Below are 7,168 nucleotides of genomic sequence, written 5' to 3'. Positions count from 1 at the left end.
CTGATGTCCCTGTTACACTCATCATTCCCACATTTATTCGCCTTTATTTGTCCATCACTTGTAAATTCCAAATCTCACAATTCCTTTTTGACAGGATTGAAATTGATGATAATGAAGAAGATGAACCTAATGAACCAGATTTTGGGACACCAATTAACAATGTTGAATCTGACTTTAACACTGAGGATGAATTTGAGATATCGCCAAAATTGTTGAGACAAGTTAACCAAGAAGAAAAGATAATTCAACCACACAAGGAAATGACTGAGATTGTTAATTTGAGAGCTAAAGATCAGAAAGAAGAAGTTAGAATTGGTGCAGCCATTGAAGGAGAGGATAGAAAGAGATTGATAGAGTTGTTGCATGAATACCGAGAAGAAAATACCAAAATGTTTTTGCATGGTTATATCAAGATACGTCAGAACTTGATACGAACATAGTGGTCCATAGACTGCCATTAAAGCTAGATTGTCCTCCAGTGAAGCAAAAGTTGAGGAGATTGAAGCCGAAGATGCTTTTGAAGATTAGAGATGAAATAAAGAAGCAGTTTGATACGAGATTCCTTGCTGTAGCAAAATACCCCGAATGGTTCGTAAATATTGTACCAGTATCGAAAAGGATGGTAAGGTTCGGATGTGTGTGGATTACTGGTAGACAACACTGCTAAGCATTTTGTGTTCCCCTTCATGGGTGGATTTTCAGATTATAATCAAATCAAGATGACACTAGAAGATCTAGAGAAAACAACTTTCATCACTTTATGAGGTACCTTTTGCTATAAAGTCATGTCATTTGATCTAAAAGCATGGGAGCTACTTATCAACGAGCCATGATCACTCTATTTCATGATATGATGCATAAAGAGATTGAAGTATATGTAGATGACATGATTGCTAAGTCAAAGCAAGAGGCAGATCACATGACTAACCTGGAGAAGTTGTCCAAGAGGTTAAGAATGCACCAGTTGAAGTTGAACCCCTCAAAATGCACATTTGGGGTAATCAGGGAAGTTGTTGGGTTTTATTTGTAGCGAAAGAGGTATTGAAGTGGATCCGGACAAGGTGAAGGTTGATTTTGGAGATGCCCCCTCCTCACACTGAGAAAGAACTCATAGGTTTCTTGAGGAGACTCAATTATATTGCTAAGTTCATTTCACAACTGACAACTACATGTGAGCCAATTTTTAAGTTACTTCGGAAGAATAACTCGTCCGAATGGAATGAAGAGTGTCAGGTTACTCTTGAGGGGATCAAACAGTATTTACAAAATCCACTTGTCTTGAATGCTTTTGGTTGCAGAGAAATCGTTTATTCTCTACTTGACTGTATCAGACAATTTGATGGCAAGGAAGATACTTGTGGTGTCACGCCCAAATTTACAAGGAGAAGAAGAAGGCGTTTCATGATAAGCTAATTGCCAAGAAGACCTTTGAAGTTGGCCAGAAAGTCCTCCTCTTTGATTTTCGACTTAAGTTGTTCCCGGGTAAACTTCGCTCTCGTTGGTGTGGACCATTTGTTGTTACTAATGTTTTCGCTCATGGTGCAGTTGAAATTCAGAATCCAAAAACAGGGAGCACTTTTAGGGTGAATGGGCATCGACTTAAGCCATACCTTGAGTGGGTCACAGAGCGGTTGGCGGAGAATGTACCTCCCCGTGTGTAACACCCCAAAACTTCACCAGGGGTAATTACACGGCACAGCCACTATTTGCACATTCCCAGTTACCCGGGTCCATGCAGATAGCGTACCGTAAGCCTTTATTATCAGAATACGATTATCTAACTTCGATACACAAAAGTATTTTATTCCACAAACATACACCATAATACCAATAGCTTTAAGTACACACTTAAGTGTTTGATACAAAATTTCCTTGCATAGATTTACATAGCTCTAGATCTATTACACTACCTTGATCCTTATTTAGCCTGGTTCCTTCCCCACTCAGCTCCCGTTAATCTACATGTATGGAAAAACATGCAGGAGGGTTAACCAAGCTAACTGCAACCAATCAAAGTCAAGTATAGACACTTATCAAAATCCTTTGGGCAACCATAAAATATAAACTTGTATAGAATATAGACGAGATCACAACACGGAGTTCAAACCTCTTTTGAAGGTAGTGATTATAAATTTGTAGAAATCATACTTCAATACAAATTATCCCTGTCTGACATTCCAAATTATAAATCCATTCAATGGATTCCAACATTCCCACATTACGGTTTTTCCCAGATTCGTCAATCCGGTTAGTATGTGGGGTACCCACCGGTATGCTTTCCCGTCGGAAAGATCGTGGAAATAAATCCTTTACATAGTGTGGGAGTAAAATCGCTCCAACCACACACACACTAGTCACACCTTGGGACTAGTTAGCAGATACCACAACCGGGCCAAGGTTGGGGCGACCATGTGCACAGGCAACAGAATAATCATATGCTTTCATTTTTACATACTCAAAGAAGTTCAGCACAGGGAGTTTGAAATCATATGAATATGTGTATCAAATCGCATTTTTACAGGAATTTTAATAACATGTACCACTTGCATAATCTCAAATGTAAAATTCTTTTTTTTGATACTTTATAGCCAAGTTTCATTCATCACATAATCGTCTTCCAAGATAACTCAGCTTTCAATTTACAATAAATGTAAATAGGTATTTTTTTTTTCCACAATTCATCGCAAACCATAATTTGGCATTCAAACACATATAAAATGTATTTAACGCAAATAACAATTTCTTTATTGTAAAAGAATTTATCTTATCAAATAAATCACATACCACATCAAACATTTTCATTATATATCATATCAAAACATTTTAAATGTATTAGCAGTGGCAACCCTCACCTTTGCCGATATTTTCAATTGTCAGCGAGTGCTTTCCCCTTCTTTTTATTATATACGAGATTCGGCCCGACGTCCTCGATTCCTAGTCAATTACTTATTTCAGTCTTCCGAAAATGCAACATTATATCATTCTTCGTTCATGCTTGTTATCCGATTCAATATTACAAGTATACAGTAACAACGTTTTCAAAATTCCAAGTTTATCAAGTATATTACTTTGGTTATAACGGCTATACCTTACAGGTAATAAAGACAAATGGAGTTTATGCCTTATATTATAAGCTAATTAACTTATTACGTAATTATTTACACATGCTTCACACCTAGAGTATTGATTAACAACCCCAATCCAGTTTCAAAACTTATAAAATTTTGATTCTTATGTCGATTCATCCACAGAGTAATCATAACACATGCAAAACCCAAGTTCCCATTTTTAGGACAAATCCTCACATGCAAGTTTAACTTATCAATTCCATTCATATATCTTAATGAAAGTTCATAACAAAAGATCTACTACTGACAACTTAGCATATTCATGGTCATGATTCCTCATCCGCTTGATCAATTTATGCATGCATATATAAATCCATATCACAAACTCCAAATTATCACCACATATTCCAACCTTTTATTTGGACCTATAACTCTAGGTCCTCTCCATGCACTATTATATATATAACACAGTCAAGTTCACCCCAACATCATCACCTTTCCTTACCTTCTTCAAGTACCTAAGCTTGTAAGCTTCTTCGTGCTTCTTGAATTTCCCTTGTTTTTATCTTTATATTTCCCTTGCGCTCCAGGTCTTCCAAAGTACCTTGCTACACTTCTTTTTCTTCCCCCTTCATTTACCTCTCTCTCTTTCTTATCTTCCTCTCTACCTTGCTGAGTAAGAGAACCCATATTTAATCCTACGTTTCTTCTTTTACTTCTTTACGCGTTTCCTCTCCCTCACTTGACAGGTGGTACACATGCATAACTCATAATTACATTCTTTGCTTCTTGCCTTGTACATGACAGCTTGCATATCTTATTTCCTCTGATTATTATTTCTTTTTTTTTATACCAATAAACAATTCTCGTACACCATACATCATCAAATTCTCATGTCAAACTTTATTCTTCTTAAGACTTCTATGTTTAAGGTCTTGATAGTCAATTCCAATTAACGACTACCCCTTCCTACCAACTTTGGATAATATATATATATATATATATATATATATATATATATATATATATATATCTTTACATGTTAAATACGTGCAAAAACAATCCCTTATAATTATTCACTTATACAAAAATTTCACCTACTTACTTGGTGAATTTATTTATTTATTTATTTATTTTTTTCCTGGTGTTACACCGTGACCCTGATGTTAGTGCATATTTGTGGTGCCGTCTGGCTGAAGACATTAACTCAAGCACTACTTGGGAGGCAACCCAACAAGGGAGAAGAAGGCTACACTTTAGTAACTTTTCTTTTCTTTTTAGTTTTAATTTCTAATAGTTAGTTGTGTTTCCCTCTTTCTATGCTTGGCTTAGCCTTGTTCTGTGTTTTAATTTCTTAACATTGGGACAATGTTTAGTTTAGGTTTGGGGGTGTGGGAAATGTTTAGAGTTAGTACAAAAAAAAAAAATTGTTTTGAAACCTTGATTTGAAGTGCTACTTTTGCTTACTAATGGAGATGTATATGATGTGCATTGATCAATAATCTTTGATTGAGAGATTGTCACGTAGGGATTGCATCATAGATGATTCATTTAATTGTGTTGTGCTCTTACTATCTTGGTGGACAAGGATGCCATAGCAGAATGAACTGTGGAAAAATAGTGGAGACTACCTTGTGAGATTTTTGAGCCTATACTGATTTTTTCTAAGAGATGCATTGTTATTTCTATTCTTAAACACTCTCAACTTCATCGTTTAGATTGATCTCACTAGGCCTTGCATTGGATACTAAAGAACTAATCTCTATACAGATATCATGATGCTTGCCTTTGCTTTTGAGTTGAATGAACCCTGAAAGATGAAGTTAGGCTGTGTGTCTTACCCTTGTTAGACCTTTTGAATTCATTACCTTTTGTGTGCGTCGTTTACCTTGTTGAAACCAAACACTTAAGCCTTTTCTTTCATTACCCTCAACTTATCCAGCTTGCCCTGTTCTGAACCTACCCTGTAGCTTGAGCTATGTTAAGGTAATCTTGTACAAATTCGAAGGTTGAGCTTGAAATAAAAGAAGAAAAAAAATGGTGTGTAACGAGGCAGATTGTGTTTTGATTGGAAGAAAGAAATATGATGTAGAAAAAAAAACAAAGAAGGAACGAAATTGGAGTTGAGAAGAATATGAGCTCACAAATTAAGGAAAAATCATTTGAGCTCCCAAGTGAAAGGAAAAAGAAAAAGCACTGAAGGCCTGGACACCAATTACAAAGTTCTAAGAGGGCCAACCTATTGTACTTCATGAATGCAAGACTTTGGTATAACTCAAGCTCTGATCCCTTTGTATTCCTTTCTTTCCTACCCATAAGCCTTACCTTACGTTACAACCATTACAAAAGACCTAACTGATTTTTGGGTGAATTTCTCTTGGAAGTGAAGATAGGTGTTATGGTTTATCTGTGTTCTTAGTATCTGATTTCTTTCGTGAGATCTTCTTTCTATAAATGTGCTTCATTGTCATCTATTCATACGTGGAATATCTTTATCTGTTTCACATAACTTCCGCCACGTATGCTTGTGAGAGATTTCAAGCCCTAGGTTCTGAGTGAATTAAAAGAAACGAGAGAAAGTTATCATGTGAGGTGTAGAGTCGAGACAAATTTATTCCATGGCATTCGGGTATAGTGTTTCTTTAAGCTTGGATTTTATGAGTATCTACATTATTCAATACATTGTGATATATTTCCTTATAGTGGCATGATCTTAGTTCATTGAGTACGATTGACACACATTGGTTTCTGTTAGTTCGTTTAAAGGATGCCCTTTACAATTTTGGTTTCATAAATGTTTGTGGGTATCGTTCTAGTAAACCCTCAGGAGACACAACTCCTCCTACTAGGGACACCTAGAGGTTTAAAGGCTTGTGACACACGCTAAGTGTCATCGTGTTTCCCTACGAAAGTGGCCTAGATTATTATTTATCTTTTGTTTACCATTTTGCTCGGGGACTAGCAAAAGTTCAGGTTTTGGGGTATTTGATAACACATATTTATGCAGATTTTACATCCCTTATTCCTATACTTTGCACTAGTTTCCTTTGTGAAATTGGTTGTTTTGATGTGTTTTGTGTAAGTTTTGAAGGAATACGTCCCTAACGGTGATTGAGAGCTAAAGAGGCAAAAATATGGTGAAATGAGAAAAGATGAATATGTTCACAATTTTGAAGCCTAGTCAAGTTCCTAAACAGATTCGTCAATTTCACGGAATAAACTGGACGTGCCCAGGAAGAACTGGACAACTAGTGATATACTGTTGGAAAGATCTAGAAGTCTAGTTTCTATAGAATTTTACGGTTTGTGATTTGGAGTTCCCTAGAGGAAGTTGTATCAGTTTTAGCATCATTGGTTCAGTGTAGAAATTATATACGAAATTAGAAGATTTGATACCTCAAGTTACTATTCTTGGTACTCAAGACACAGAACAAATCTTGGGAGATTATGGGGCACTCGAATCTTGTGTTAGAAGTCAATGACAACTCTCTCTGTCACGCCCCTCTCCCCTAAGGTATACCGAAGTGTACCTATACCACAGGAACGTGACCGGCAGGGGACACCCCGTCCCCCGAACCTGATCCCAACTCATACAATTAAACTCAATAAAATAAATTGTAATAATAATAATCATACTAGCTCCCACAATGTATAATACCCAGTACTGAACCCAAAATATCATACATACCACCACCTAAATCACTTGAAATACCAGAGTATGAATACATCAGCGGAATAATAAAATATATCTACCCGATATCAAACCCAGTAATATATACAAAATACAATATCAAAAGTCCCCACACCCACTAAAGAGTCAGCCCAAGGCTACACACCAGCTCACGCATCCCGCCGCTGACCGCCATCACCTACATCCAACTCACCTGAAAGGGGATAAAGAAGAGGGGTGAGCCACAAAGCTCAGTAGGGCGTAGAGAGGAAACGCCAATATCCATAAATAATACTGATAAACCCAGAAATGAAATGCATAGTATGCGATACAGGAAATATACATCCATCAGTAAGTTAACCAAATAGCACAATAGCCGATAAGGCCAAGCAACACTGGAACCACCCACACTGGTCTCCAGAAATCCATA

The 7,168-nt window shown here is 36.7% G+C and overlaps 1 long non-coding RNA gene across 1 annotated transcript; it reads right to left on the bottom strand.

The window, feature by feature from the left end:
• Positions 1-1,856: 1,856 nt before the first annotated feature.
• On the bottom strand, positions 1,857-3,716 carry LOC120006850. The gene is made up of 3 exons (XR_005470110.1): positions 3,574-3,716; positions 2,853-2,934; positions 1,857-1,958 (listed from the first exon to the last, which is right to left on the bottom strand). It is a non-coding gene; the product is annotated as an uncharacterized LOC120006850 (long non-coding RNA).
• Between the last annotated feature and the right edge of the window lie 3,452 nt (positions 3,717-7,168).

This window comes from Tripterygium wilfordii, chromosome 10 (assembly GCF_013401445.1).
Source record: "Tripterygium wilfordii isolate XIE 37 chromosome 10, ASM1340144v1, whole genome shotgun sequence".
Lineage (NCBI taxonomy): Eukaryota > Viridiplantae > Streptophyta > Magnoliopsida > Celastrales > Celastraceae > Tripterygium > Tripterygium wilfordii.
The sequence above is the reverse complement of the archived record's forward strand: the minus strand, read 5'-3'. Positions and strand labels throughout refer to the sequence as shown.